The 16,071-nt window shown below is 44.8% G+C and overlaps 1 protein-coding gene across 1 annotated transcript in view; it reads right to left on the minus strand.

Annotated features, from left to right (window-relative positions):
* The window catches only part of LOC146871892 (synaptonemal complex protein 1-like), a 172,625-nt gene that overhangs the window by 120,498 nt on the left and 36,056 nt on the right, over positions 1-16,071 (minus strand). The gene's annotated exons all lie outside the window — the stretch shown is intronic.

Here is a 16,071-nt window from a genome sequence, read left to right on the forward strand (position 1 = left end):
GGGGGGTCCGGTTGGCTCCCCTGGGTTCCTGTTGGCCTGCCGGGGTCTGCACTGCTTTCTTATGTGCTGGGTCCGTCTGTCTGCCTGCCCGTTTTCAAGGGGCCTTGCCTCCGCTGCGGACGGCCTGTTTGGTTGTGGCTTCTGCTCCGCTTGGGTGTGCTGGGTGTTCACCTCAGCTTCCTGGCTTCTGCGTGGTTGATCGGAGTTGGTGCATGGGGGCTCCTGGTTCCTGGCTTTGTTCCTCCCGTCCCTTGAGCTGTGAATGGTTCCCCTTGGGGCTTCCTGGGGTCGTACCCGGTGCTCTCTGCGGCGCTTTGCCCCCTCTGCCTGCGGGTCCAGTTGGCGTTTTTGTTTTTCCGGCTTCCGTCCCGTTCTGTGGCCTCCCGGGGTTCCGGGTTGCTCGTGCCTCCTTGTGTGCGGCTGTTCTGTTCTCCTTTGCTCCAGCCTTGGGCTTCGGGTGTTTGCCCCGGGGCCTTCTGTGTGCTTGGGTTGCTTCAGGGGTCTGGCTGGTTGGTGATGTCTCCAACTGCTTGCCTCTTCCTTGATGGGTGCTTCTGTCTTGGTTACTCCTGTGCTAGCGCGCTCTGTGCTTGCCTTTGGTTTGCTTCGGTGTTCCTGGCCGCCCCTCCTGGTTCTGCCTACATTCCTGCTCTCTTCTGGTCTCTGGGGTTCCGTTCGGTCGGGCCTGGTTTGTTCCTGGTTGGGGCCACCTGGGGGTGCCTGGTGTGGTTGGGCTCTTCCTTTCCTTTGCACCCTCTGTTTCCGGTGGTGGTTCGCCATCGGTCCCTGGGGTTCATGCCACTTCTGTTTGGGCCTGGCTGTCTTTCGCTGCTGCCGCTCCTTGGTTTGGCGCCTGTTTCCCCTCTTCTGTTCTGCGGTTCTCCCGGCTGGGGGTCCGACTGTGCTCTGGTTGCGTTTGCTCCCTGGGGGGTCCTGGTCACGTCTGGTACCCGCCGTGGATGCCGGCCTGGGTGTCTGCTGGGGCTTCCCGCTCCTGCGGGTTTTTGAGCGCCTGTTAGTCGCCTTTTTTGGCTCTGCGTCTTTGCCTCTGCTCTCTTTGGGTGTCCTGGCGGGGCGCTATGCGGGTTTGTGGCCGTGTCCTGCTGGGTCCTTCTGGGCCTGCTCCGGCCGGCGGTTCTCTTCACGGGCTTGGTTCGCCTGTGGTTGGGTGTCCGTTTTTCTGCCTGGTCCTGGGGTTTCCGCTGTTTGCTGTTTGGCTTCGGGGTTCCCCTTTGCTCGGGTTCTCCTTTTCCTCCTGAGTTGCGGTTCCCCTGTTCCGGCCTGGGTGGGGTTCCGTATGTTCGGTGCTTCTGGGTTGGCGTGTCCTGGGTTGCCTCCTGTTGCTCTGGGTCTGCCGGCCTCCTGCTGGTTTGGGGTGGCCTTGGGCTGTGCTTCCTTGGCTTGCTGGCTGTGCTGTCGCTCTTCGGCTGGTTTTGGGGTGTGTTTTGCTGGGCGTTCCTGGTTCTTTCCTGGTTCTGGTGTCCTGACTTGCTCCTGTCTTCCATTGCTTCCCCAGGCTCCGTTCCCGGTGTGTGTCTGTTTGGGTGCCCACCCCCCCCCCTTCTCTGGTTGGGGTGTGGTGTTCCTCTTTCCTCTGTGGGGTCTGCCCTCCTGCCTGCGGGTTGTCTGGGATTTTGCTGCTGCTTGGCCCCCTGACTTCTCTGCTTCCTCCGGTTTCCGCTTGGGCGGTTTCCTGTTTCTTTTTCCGGCCTGCTGTGTGGTCCGGCTGGGGTGTGCTGGGGGTCTCTGTTCCTCCCAGCCTTTTGCTTTGGCCTGGGTGCTGCGTGGGCTCCTTCCGTGGGTTGGTTGGGCCTGCGGGTCCTCCTGCTTCGTCTGGTTGCTTGGCTCCGGTTCTGGCTTCCTGGCTCTGTGGTTCGGTGGGTTCGTGCCTGGTTGTTTCCTGGTTTGGGGGCTGCCGGTTGTTCCCGGTTGCCCTGGGCTCCCATCCTGCCTTGTTTTTTCCCTCCCTTTGGGGTTGGGGGTTTTGGGGGTTGTGGCCGGTGGCCCTGTCCCAGCCCTTGCTGGGCTTGTTTGTTGTTGGTTTCCGGTCTTTGTTGGCCCTCCCGTTGTTGGTCGGATTTCGGCTGGTTCTTTCTGGGGGCATCTCTGGCCTGTGGTCTTTGGGTTGGCCTCCTCTGCCCTTTCTGTTCTGGGTTTGGTGGCCTTCCTGGTTTGGTTTGCGGTCTCCTTCCATGTGGGGCTTTTGGCCTCCTGGGGTTTTGGGTCTTTGTCTCCTTCCCTGTCCTTTTCGGTTTGGTTGGGGTTCCGCTCCTGTTCAGCCCCTGGGCTCTTGCTGTGGCTCCTCCCTCAGGGCTGGGGGTTGGTGGCGGGGCCGGTTTCTGGCCTGTGCCACTTCCTTCAAACGAACAATTTGTTCGTTTGAAGGAAGTGCTTCACCTCGGACTGATCCCGTGTTGAAGTAATCGGATTGAGTCCCTTTAGATTCACACCATTCTGACTCGACTTAACTCTCGAGACGCTATTATTCTCGGATGCTTTTGCTGCCCCCTGACTAATTAATTAGTCCTTACCTCCGATTATGTCGTCCTTTTAGAAACGCTACTATCCCTGGTTGCTTCCAATGCACCTTGACTAATTTTTTAGTCCGTACCTCCGATTCTCAACGCTTTCAAAGTCACTCAGTTTCCTGTCACGACCTTGTTACTCAAGAAATTAACTCCGTTCTTCTTCTAATACAGAAGTATATTTTAAACCTTCGTAACCATTGTCCTGATGATGACCTAAACGAAAGGAGGTTGAAACGTCGTCGACCTGACAATGTTATTTGCGGCTTTTTGAAGGGCCAATTAAGATTGGAATAATATTATTATAGTTGCAAAATTTATGTGAATACTTCTGTTTGACCCTTATGATTTAATTGTTCCTTCGCCGTACTGCGTTGTTATTTTAACACTTATGTCACTGCGCCATTCACTTTTTCACTTCACTATCAGTGCACATATGATTGTTATGGTTACTGTAAATTGGACATACTTACCGTGCTTCTAATTACAAAGAACAATTTTCATTATCCTTTGGTCTCCCTTGTCCCTCCTTGGTCGTTATGATTGATTCTTGTGTTTAATGGTCCCTTTAAATAATGTTCTAGTTGAGACACTGTTTTTTATTATCGTAGAAGCAGATATCGGCACTCTATGAACTGATATTACTACAACACTGAATGCCAAGCAGTGCAGCATGAGCAGATATCGGCACTCTATGAACAGATGTTACTACAGCACTGAATGCCAAGCGGCGCTGTATGAGCAGATAATGCAGTTTGAACTGCTTTCCTTTCGACTTGAATGGCGGGGGGCCTGACTGTTGGGAGGGAATGGGGCACCGAGCTGGGCGGTCGCATGGGTGCCTCGCCCCCCCCCACCGGTCTGCCTATGGGGTCCGGAAAGGCCAAGCCGGTGTGCGCTCACTGACGGGTGCATACTCTGGCCCCACTCCTGCGGGTTTGTTTATTACAGCTTGAGTGGCAGCAGGCACGAACCCTGCATCACCGCACGTTCAATGCCCAGGTATGGCGATGCCAAAGGGCAATCGATGGAGACTTTGCCCACTGGTGCGCTGCACTCAGTACCGTTGAAGACTGGTTGGGTCACCCACGCTGGGTCAGATCCCGGTGGCGTCTGTGCAGCCTGGACTATCTGTAATCAGTAAGCTCAGGGCAAGGTTTCACTTCTGGAGGCCTGGTGCCATCACCCTAGGCTGGGGTGTTTGGGAATACTGGCACGGTGACAGTTCTGGGCCGGCCAAGGGTTTATCGGGGACAGGTTTGTTTGCCAGAAGTTTAATTAACTCAATTTTAACGCCCTGGGGTGCGCAAGGGATTGCTTCGGAAAACGTCACTTAGTGCAAGTTCCATTTTCTTTTTGGTAGTAAACAACCGTTTCTTTTGCAACTTAGAAGAGCAGAGACAGTGTGGGTCTTTATAAGGTCAGAGGCCAGCTGGCGTGGGGGTTGTTTGGTTCGCATTTCTGGTAAAAGATAGAGGGGTCTGGCGACGGTTGATTGAAATTCCGGCATGCGCCCGGGTTGAGGTACAATTCCGTGATTTCTGCCTCTTCCCCCCTGCTGCTGGTTTACTTATGGAGCAGTGTATTTGAGGTCGCCAGGGAACATAGAGCCCTGTCTATACAAATGGTAAACTCAAATCGACACAAAGCATCTGTTGCAGCGCGGAAACCTGGGTATCGGGAATCAAGATGAAACCCCTTACCTAATATCCTCCTTCTGTCACAGACCAAATATCACATTAACACATTCACTCCTACAATCATTGGTGGGGCCCATAACACCAACATTCACACTTCACTTCTCATTGGTCTGTACTCATAGGAGAGATGGATGTTCCAAGCGCTGACATGAAAGGAATACCTTATAATCCTATAGGAAGAAAATTATTTACAGATCTGTACATTAAACCTTATCTCTACCCATCATAAACTTAAACAATAAGATACTCCTCCCACGTGATCAACGGATCATTTAGTTGAGTTGATATGGCGATTTAGTCCAGCTAAATACACTCAAGATCCTGATTTATCCTTTCTTAATAAACTAACAAAACACATTTGCTTGTTAATCAATATTTTGTTTATCTAGTTATTGCAAGAATTTAGTTTTACCTAGTAAATTTATTAATCATTACGCAAATCACAGAACACCATATTTACCTATTCTGGCTATCGGTCGTCCTCTAAGTCATCAGTCAGAATTTGAAAGTTCTTCATGCAGCACACTACAGTCCCATGAATGATCAAGGACCAGAGCCGTGCAAGCATCTGTCGGTGCCCATAGATTTAGGAAGTCCTCAGTTCATCAAAGATATGGGCAGCAATTCAGTCTGTAAAAGATTCAGGAACACAGCGTCACCATCGTCTCCGTCAGCAAAGAAATTATAAGGAAAAGGAAGAACAAAAAGCGTGACCCTCTCTATTCTATTGTCATTTTATAATGAAAGTCAAGTCCGAATGATACATTTTACAAAATTTGGACTTCATCCATTGGTTAGTTAGGATCGTTCGATGCTGAAGTAAGCAAATTTGGTATAATTCATGTGGTAATGTCATGGTTCTTCTAAAGTCAGTCCATACTGGTTTGCTTGTGGAAGTCCATTGTTTTTCGTCTTGGCCGTCATCCCATAGTGAGCTTGTTCGGGTACACCACGTTTAGAGTTCATGTTGAGGTCTAGAAGCCTTTGTCGCATCGGCGCACTTCCCTCCATGCCTCGTGGGACAGTGGCCACTTCGTCGTGTCACGTCGGCGCCCATATTGGTTTTTAGGCCCAACGATAACTTAAGCGAAACAAACACAAATGAATAATTAATATATAGAAATAATGAATAAAGTGTTAAACCCTCACTAATTCCCTTATGTGCTTAGAATTATCTAGCATATAGCAACATTCAAAGCGTTCATATTCACCCATTGATGTCATCTGGTGCAACATTACGAAAACATTACGAAAGCAACATATACCATGCAGTATCCTATTTTCTACAGTTAGTATGCGTACATGGGTTAATAAATAAAATTATTCAGCCATGCAAATGCTAATCCCACGTGTATTTCATACATTAGTAATATTGATTAGATCTCAAACAAACACATATTGATTATTCTCATTAGTGTAAACATGCAGAATGGGGGGGTATACAAAATTGTGTACTACCCGCTCCATCAATCCTCCCTTTGGTGATTTTATCACCACACCATAAAAATTTTGTATACTTTTTCATAGAGTCAAAGTGAATTCTTGCTTCCATTATTACATCTGTCTCCCCAATTTCTTCAATTTTGGCTGTCTTATACATATCTTCTTTTATCTCTTCTAATTCTATTTCTGCAAATTCCCTCTTCTGTCTCTTATTCTGTCTCATTAAATTTTCTCTTTTTAACTTTTTCTGAATTTTCTTCCTTTTATAACAAAGACATCCTTATCTTAATATTAATACTAAGAAAATCACACATGTTAATGGAAATAAGATTTTACCTATAAAGGTACTACCTAAATTTACTAAGAAATCTTTAATAGAAGATATTTTTTTAACAATCTTTTCCCAAACACCTTCAACCTCCAGTGGTGCAATTTCGTCATGCAAATCAGTTATATTTTTAATATAAATTTTCAAATCTTTACTTTCGTCTGGTATGTAAGTACAACAATGTTTGACTTTCAACATTCCACAGACTCCACCCTCTTTTGCCAATAATATATCAAGGGCAAGTCGATTTTGCATTACCATGGCACGCATGGCAACCATTTCAGTATTTACCAATAAAAATCCTCCAGCGGTGCTTGTTGACAAGCGATCTACAACTGTTGATAGTTTTCTAATCTTATTTGCATTCAGAGATATTCCCACTGCTGGTATCAATGCTCCAAAGATGTCACCTACAATTTCTGACCAAGATTCTCTCTTTCTATGTGCTAAATAACTACCTAAATTATGTACACCATCTTCTCCTCTTTCCATATGAAAGATCTTTGGGAAAACCAGGCCTACATAACATGTGCCATACCAATGGTCTGGCAAACGATAATACGCCCTGTTCCCACATATAAAATATTATCCTGGAAAAACTGGATTATTTCCTCCTTTAAATCCCCACCCACCCATGATTCGGTATGTATCATGGCACTCACTGTTACCTACAAAGTAATTATCATATGCAGTCTTATTCCTTCTAATACACAAATTTCCTTTCTGAGGCCAATCTAAAGCCATAGTTGGACTAGCCTCTCCTTTCAAGTGTTTTTCCATATCTTCATCCCAAACCGTCTTTTCTACCTTTCCTTCAGAGGCCTTCCTTTGCATTTTCAGTCTCCTTTCTTCAACCATATCTAAAAAAGTATTTTCTTCTTTCTTTAAACTGCAAGTCAAATTATTTTTATATATATATTCTAATGTTAATTCTTTAGTCTCTAAGAAAAATTCGCCTAATACCTTTGGAGGTTTTACCTTATTTAGTTTGTTAATTGACGGTACTTGTGAAAATATGTTATCTACATCTGAAAAATAGTACTCTAGCTTTCCTGTTTGATAAAATAAACTATCTATTACACTACATGTTATTCCATAAGTTACAGGAAGGTGGTGATAAGTCACTCCCTCCGAAACAGATGCAGGTAACTGCATACAAACGTAGCAGTCCCTCACGTCCATTGTCTTTACATATTCATACAGTAATTTTGTAAATACATTGTTAGAAAAATCAGTTATAGACCAGTCTTTATGCAAATAATGTTTATCTATTCTGGTCTGATCTACCCTTTGAATCTGCTCTATATTAGTCTTATTTTCACTATATCCTTCTATTGTGTCTAAGTTAACCTTAAATGTAATCATCAAGGCTAGTATACTCCATAGAAACATTAGTAATCCTGTACAACAACAACACATTTTACACCATCGCTTCAAAAATATACATCTACCTTTTCTACCATCTGTGTTTGCCATTTCGTGAAATGAACAGTGACTTTTGACTTAGCCTCTTCTACTTCACAACTAGTTTATCTAACCCAAGGATCTAAGCACCTACTTGGTTCTACCAGTTTTTATCTTTTTCCTTATTTATTGTCTTTCCATCAGCAGCATTCTTGTCTTATTCAGTTTGGCATCTCATCATTCTTCACCTTTCCTTTGTTGTCTAGATATCGGATTTCCTGAACATCCGTCTCTTCTCCAATATCGGATAAGATAACTCTCAGGATTTCCGATTCTTCGTCTTCCTCAACCACTTTTGGTAAAGTCACCTCTGGATTTTCTTGGCTATCTGCCTCTTCTTTAATTTCAGGCAGGGCTACATATGTCCATTCCGGTGACTTATACTTCTGGTTAGGCTTCCTCGTTCTTTTGCTTTCCTCAATTACAACTGTTTCTTCGTCTTTTGATTTTTCTTGACTCGTTATTTCATTCACCTGTTCAGCTCTTGGTGATTTTACTCGTGTCAGTCAGTATCTCAACTTCTTTATTTTATTCGGCCAAACTTCATCCTTTGCTGATCTTTTCAGTTTATTTCCTTTATCATTCCTCCAAGCTCTCTTTCTTAAGACTCTACTTTCTGGTACTTCGTCTTCACTTTCTTCCGACTCTGTTTCAACTTGCTTTTTCCTTCCAACCTCTTTTCTTTCTTTTGCTTCTTTCGTTTTCCCTACTTCTGTCCCTCCTCGGGTTTCTTGCGCACAATCTTCCTGCTGGCTACTTGTCCCTTTCTCTAACTGGATGTTGGAATTCCCTACACCTCCTCGGGGGTCTTCCGCAATAATCTTTCCCTCTCTCTCTGTATCTGGCACCTGTCCATCTAATTTTGTTACTTCAGGTGGAATTTCTCTCAATTTTTCATCTGGAATTTCTTTATCAACAATTTCTTTAATTGTCTTTTCGCAATCTTTTCTTTTCTCGAATGTAAAGTTGCTTGTTCAGTCTCTGAGTCTGAGCTGGTATCAGAAATTTGTAATCTTCTTTTCAATGAAATACTTTTTGGGACGACTGTTTTATCTGTCTCCAATTCCCCCCTTTCAGGGTTTTCTTTTGTTCTTGTCTCTTCCTCGTCTGATTCAGTACTTGATTCTGTCTCATCAAAATATTCCTTTTCTGTGCTATCCACTGGATTTGGGATTCTCAATGTGTGACTTCCATGAATCCAGTTTTTGATTCCAGCACACTTCACAGCTGTTGTTGTAGTCAAAATCACTTTTCGTGGTTTTCCACACCTTGGAAACAAACAGTTTCTTTCTTCTGTGTACTTTGATTCTTACCCAGTCCCCTGGGTTCAGGTCATGAGCTTGCTTCTTTTCAAGGGTGGTAGCATCCACACCAAACTGATGAAACACAGAATGAACTGCGTCAGCCAGGCTTTTACAGTAATCCAACACCATGTCATCAGTTATAGGCAACAACTTGTTGACTGGTATGAACACATGGCGCATTGCTCTTCCCATGATAATTTCATGGGGGCTCAGCCCTGTGGTTCTGTCTGGAATTGATCTAATTGTCATGAGTACTAGAGGCAAGACATCCGGCCATTTCATACCCGTGGCTAAACACATTTTCCCTATCCTGTTTTTGATAGTACCATTAATTTGTTCCACCACACCAGAAGCTTCTGGGTGATAGGCACAATGTAGTTTTTGCTGTACATTTAATGCTTCACAAATCAGTTTTTTGATCTCATTCTGGAAATGTCTTCCTCGATCTGATTCAATTGTCACTGGGAACCCGAATCTGGGAATATATTCCCTCAAAAGCAATTTTGCCACTGTGATTCCATTATTTCTTCTTGTTGGGTAAGCTTCTACCCATCTCGAAAACAAACAGACCATAACTAGAACATACCTCAACCTGTTACAAGGAGGCATTTCAATGAAGTCTACTTGCATTCCGGTAAAAGGTCCTCCTTCTCGACCTATTGTTCCTAGACTCACCACTGTCTTTCTTCCTGGGTTATACTGCTGACAGATAAGACATCTCTCACAAAGACTTTCTGCTACAAGTCTAAATTTTGCATTGTACCAGGTCTGTTTAAACGACCTTATCATGGCATCTCTCCCTACGTGTCCCTGTCCATGATACATCCGTGCCATGGCAGACATCATGCTATCAGGCATAACTGGTCTTCCATCACGATAGACCCATACATGATCCTTCTCTCTTGGTGCACATCCTGCTTTTACCCACTGTTTCATTTCCTCATCTCCTGCTTCTTCCTGCACTTGTCTCACTTCCTCCCAGGTACTCACAATGTTAGTAAACAGTAAGGTGCAAGAAGTCACTTCTTTCTCCTTTCCCCTATTGATTGAATTCTGATTTCGTGCACAGTATTGAGCCATATCATTGGCATATTTGTTGCCTACGGCAATGTAATCGCCGGACTGTTTATGTGCAGCACACTCCACAACAGCCAATTGTTTAGGCAGCTGTATTGCCTCAAGCAATTTTCCAACCACTTCAGCATTCTTAATGGGCGTTCCACTTGATGTCAGAAATCCTTTCTGTAGCCATATTTGGCCAAAGACATGCACAACACCAAAACCATACTGGCTGTCAGTGATCACAGTCACTCTCACACCTTTCCCAATCTTACATGCTCTAGTCAAAGCAACAAGTTCAGCTACTTGGCCTGATTTCACTCCTTTCAGATAGGATGCTTCCATTACTGCTGCAACCGTGAATAATGCATATGCTGCACTCAACATTCCATCATCTGTTCTCAAGCAAGAACCATCTACAAACATCACAAAATCACTTACTGGCTATGGTACATCTTTTATATCTGGACGTGGCTTGGTACAGAAATCGAGTACATCCAGACAATCATGATCTGCTTCATCTCTGACTTCCACTTTCTCAACATCAAGCAATAATGTTGAAGGATTCACATTCAAACACCTCTCAAGGGTCACATTTGTTGCACCTAATATGACTTTCTCATATTTAGTCAGCCGACTATGTGTCATGTATTGAATGCGACTCCTTGTTAAAAGGATTGCCACATCATGAGGTACAAACACTTTCACAGGATACCCCATCACAATTCCTTCACTCTGTTCCAGGCTTCGACATGTAGCAGACACTGCTTTCAAGCATCCAGGTAAAGCTACAGCTACTGGGTCTAGCAGTGATGAAAAATATGCAATTGGTCTTCTCAGTTTTACATGTTTCTGAATTAATACAGAAAGTGCACATCCATTCCTCTCACTGCAATACAACTCAAACTCCTTCTCATAGTCCGGCATTCCCAATGCCGGCGCTTCACACAAACCATCTCTTAATTGTTTAAAAGCTGCCAATTCTTCTTTGTTCAAATCAATGGGATCTCTCATATTACTTTTTGTCAAGCGTACCAATGGCTTTGCAATCAGGGAGAAATTGCTTATCCATTGACGACAATATCCACCCATTCCAAGAAACATCCTTACCTCTCTTTGTGTCATAGGGGCTCTCATTCCTTTTATGATCCTTATTCTGTCTATTGTTATTTTCCTCAGACCCTTTTCGAGGTTATGGCCTAAGTAATGTACTTCTTTCTTACAAAATTGCAATTTTGATGGTGACACCTTAAGTCCTTCATCAGCTAGATGATTCAACAATGTTATAGTGTCCGTTACACAGGCCTCACGGGTCTTTGACGCCACAAGTAGGTCGTCGATATACTGTACTAACACTGAATTCTCGGGCATCTCTAAACTTTCTAAAGATTTCTTCAATATCTGATTAAAGATTGAGGGGCTTTCTGTATACCCCTGTGGAATTCAGCACCATGCCAAAATACGTTCGCCAAAACGAAACGCAAAAATCTGCTGGCTGTCATGGTGCAATGGAATGGAAAAGAAAGCATGGCATAGATCAATTACAGTATACCATTCTGCTTCATGGGGAATCTGATACAGAATTACAGATGGATTTGGTACAATAGGACAACATGGCACAACAATTTTGTTTATCTTTCTCAAATCCTGTACTATCCTGAACTTTCCATTAGGTTTTTTTTCAGTCCCATAATTGGGGAATTACATGGACTACTCATTATTTCCCTCAGAATGCCTTGTTTTTATCATTTTCTCAATTATAGGGGTAACTCCTTCAATTATCTCAGGTGTCAATTTATACTGCGGAATATTTGGATAATTTATTCCTTCTTTCACTGTTATTTTTACTGGGTCAACATTTCTCAGTAATCCCACATCTTCTCCCGTGAAATCCCAGACTTCTGCCTTTACAGTTTGTTTCAATTCTTTGGGTAGGTCATCAGGGTTAAATACAGCATAGGCTTCAGTAACCTCAGTTTCTCTGTTTGCCATAGTCATTTTATACAATACATCTTCATCAGGGGTCTCAAATGCTATACCATCAGGAGTACAGAATATAGTGCAATTCATTTTGCGCAACAAATCCCTGCCTAACAAATTCACAGGACTTGTATCGCACACAACAAAGAGGTGCATTTCAGAAAACTTCCCTATGCTAACTTTTACAGATTCTGTCAGATAAGTTTTAATCTGTCTGTTGGATACACCAACTACTTGGATCGTTTCATCCAAGAGAGGAAGAATTTTAACATCAGCTGATCTAACAGTTGATCGAGTAGCACCAGTATCTACTAGGAAAGTAACATTTTCGTCATTTATCTTTCCATCCACAAATGGGCCTGTCTGGTCTACTTCTAGAGCTGCGCCAAGTACGCACTCTTCTCCCTCCCTTCGGCACCGTCAATAACCTTCTTCCGAATCGCTTGCATCACGTTGTAGCCAATACTGTGAAACAGCGCTAGGGCGCGGCAGCTTAGTTACCTGTTCTTCGTTGTAGAATCCTGTCTCATTACTGTATTTCTGTGAATTTTTGCTTTCTGGAAAAGGCGGTTTTGGCACCTGATTCTGTTGGGTTACAACCTGCTGCTGTCGCTGCGGTTGACCACTCACCTCATTCTGCACCTGTGGATTTAATGATGCATTTTCATTATTAGTACTTGGGGGAAATTTACACTCGGATTTCCAATGCCCTATTCTACCGCAATTATGACATGGGAATTTCTTTTTGGCTTCTTCTATGTTAAAATTTCCTTTACCTTTCCCAGGAGTGAACTTTTTGAGGCCTATATTATTCACTTGTTCCACTAACTGGGCTTCCTGTCTCTCTGCCACCTTTACTTGTGCCCACATAGCCTTTTCTTTTAATTTACGTTGTTTGGCCTCAATCTCATCACTGAAATATTTTGCGTGTCTCAATACTTCATCTATTTTCTTGTTTTGCCAATCTACGGTATGTTGCTTGATCATTTCACTAATTTCTGGACGTAGACCATATACAAATCTGTATACAAAATGACTCAAGTCCTTTTCGCTCAAATTTTCATCACCACTAAATTGTTTAAAAGCCAAAATCAACCTCTCATAGTAGGCATGTACCGACTCCTTTCTTTCCTGATGTGTTCTGTCAATTTTCCCCCAATCGGTTTCTTTAGGAGGTACTTTATTTTTCAAAAAGACAATGACCTGTTCATATTTTTTCATTACCTCCGGGTCAGGGGCTCCTGTCTTTGGATCCCGAGGGTATTCAATTTATCATAAGTTTGCACTCTGTCCATAAATCTGGTGGTACTATTATGTCAAACAGGCTGTTTAGATCAATCCATAATACTTTAGATAATTTTACAAATCTGTCCACCTGCCTATACCACTCGACGGGCTTTTCGCGTAGTCAAGGGAAATCATTTGTAAATGACAAAATATCTTGTCTAGTCCATGGGACATGTACATATCCTCCTCCTGGAATTTCTCTCATAGGGCATTCTGTTACTACCTTCTCCTTTTCTCTGTTATGTTATGTTATGTTAATGGGTTTTTGTGGCGCGCACAGCTACTCCTAGGAGTGTCCCGGCGCGAGCCTGTGAGGATCCAGAAAGGGAGAAGAGTTAAAATAGAAAGGTTTTAAGCTGCTTTTTAAACTGATTAATCTCTTTGATGGCCCGTAGAGGGACGGGAATTGAGTTCCAGGCCATCGCTGCCTTAACGGCGAAGGATCTGCCCCCCATTCTCTGAAGGCGCACCCGAGGAATTCTTGCAAGCAGCAGGGAAGATGATCTTAGATGCCTAGTTGGCACATAAAAAGCAAAACGTTTCCTGAGATATGGGGGGCCCCCAGCATATAGGGCGCGGTGAGCTATCACCAAAGCCTTGAACTCCACGCGCTTCCTTACCGGGAGCCAATGAAGCGTGCGCAGATGATGGGCCATGCTTGACCTCACCGGGATGTTCAAAACCAATCGGGCTGCCGCATTCTGGACTACCTGCAATTTTTAAAAAATATATTCAGGGAGGCCCAGATACAGCCCATTGGCATAGTCCACCCGGGAGAGAATCAACGCCCGAGTCACTGATTCCTTCGCTGGTCTTGGCAGCAGAGGGAGAAACTTCTTCAGGGACTTAAGAATCCCAAAGCAGCTCCCCGCCAGTCTTTTAATCTGGGTTGAGAAGGACAGCTGCTCATCGAACCAGACCCCTAGATTTTTTGCTGGGAGTCCTGAGCACAGGGGAAGGGAAAAATCAGAAGGCCAGAGGGATTCCCGGAAACGAGGAGGAAAGTTACCATAGAGAAGGATCTCAGTCTTTTCCTCATTGCATTTAAGTTGAGCCGCCATAAGCCAATGAAAGACGGCTATCAGGCAGTCCTGCACCTTTGTGGTGGAGAAATCCGATTTACCCCAGGTAAACAAAAGCTGGGTGTCATCAGCATATGCCACAACCTTTGCGCCCCATGCCTCTGCCAAAAGGACTAGAGGGGTGACATATATATTGAACAACAGGGGACTCAAAGAGGACCCCTGTGGAACACCCGTGGTAACTGGCTGCGGAAGAGATGAAAATGGCAGCAACCAGACCTGTTGCGACCGTCCCTCCAAAAAAGACTCCAGCCACTTAAGGGCTCTTCCGGTAACACCGATATTTGCAAGCCGAGTCAAGAGCAGGGCATGAGGGACGGTATCAAATGCTGCCGATAGGTCCAGCATTATGAGGGCTGCACTCCCTCCCGAGTCTAAATACTCGCGAATAGCTTCCGAGACCTCTAACAAGGCAGATTCGGTACTATAGGCAGCTCTAAAGCCCGACTGGGCAGGATGCAAGAGACTAAAGCCCTCGACAAAGTCAGTAAGCTGTTTATTAACAGCTTTTTCACAGATTTTTTCAAGGCAGGGAAGCAAAGAGATAGGACGATAATTCCCTGGGACTCCCGGGTCCAATGAGGGTTTTTTCAACAGTGGGAGGATTTTAGCTTGGTTCCACTCTAAGGGAACAACTGCCTCTTGAAGGGAGAGGTTAATAAGCAAGTTAACCTCATTATTCACTACCTCGGCAGTGGAGGCCAGAAGTCTAGCTGTGCAAGGATCCGCCGGCGACCCCGATTTCATAGATTTCAAAATTTTCAGGGTTTCCGACGGGTCGACAGAGGCAAAGGCAGAAAGCGTAGGGCCAGCAATAGGGGCCACGTTCACATCCAGGTTCTGGCCAGCAAATGACCCCTGTATGGTTCGTATTTTATCAATAAAGAAATTAGAAAGTGTTTGACACCAGGTGGCAGAAGTCGGGAGTTTGGACAGCATAGCCTTAGGGGCCATAAAGCTCTGAACGATAGAGAAGATTTCGCTTGAATTATTATGAGCCGACTCAATACGGTCAGCATAATAGAGACTTTTGGCTTTTCTGATGGCCTGGTAGTACCCCTTCTGAGCTTCTCTAAGGACCTTTTTTGCCGAAGCGCAGAAATCAGCACGCCAACAGCTTTTTACATTGTTGTTTGAGCAGTCTAAGTTCGACCGAGAACCAAGGTTTAGAGGGGGTAGTCCTCACGCGATGGCGACAAGAGGGGGGGACAGGGTATCCACAGCCCGCTCTATCCAGCCAGTAAAGCAGGCCAAAGCCCCGCTCAATCTACCGGGAGAACATTAGCCTGACACTCCACCGCCTCACCTCCCAAAGGCCACGTGAAGCAAGAGAAAAAGTGATCTGACCAGGAAACTGGAAGTGGACTCTCCAAATGGATGGGAAAATTGGAGCAGATGGGATCTACAATATGGCCACCACTATGGGTTGGGTATTTAACCCATTGAGAAAGCTGGGCCAGATCTAAAGAATCCAGCAGAGACTGGGTATGAGCCAGATCAGTCTGATCAAGGTGAATGTTAAGGTCGCCTAAAAAAAGATAGTGGGAAAAAACGCAGGGCTCGGGGAACAATAACTTCCTCCAAGCCATTAAGAAAAGGACCCACAGGGCCTGGTGGTCTGTACACCGATGTCCCACCCAACGCGAAGTGGGCCGAAAAGACGATAGTGAAATCCAAAAATTCAGCTTGTCCCAATATGATACTAGACTCTTGGGAAACCTCCCACACATCTCTATATACAATGGCAACGCCACCCCCCACTCCCAGTAGAACGATCAGCCCGAGAGATTCGATAGCCTGCTGGGACAGCCATTTGGACAATGGGGTTAGAAAAAGTATTCAACCAGGTCACAGTGATGAAAAGGAGGTCCAGCTGGTCTAAAATAAGATCAAAAATGT

Source organism: Triturus cristatus, chromosome 1_1, assembly GCF_964204655.1.
Source record: "Triturus cristatus chromosome 1_1, aTriCri1.1, whole genome shotgun sequence".
In the NCBI taxonomy this organism is placed as follows: domain Eukaryota; kingdom Metazoa; phylum Chordata; class Amphibia; order Caudata; family Salamandridae; genus Triturus; species Triturus cristatus.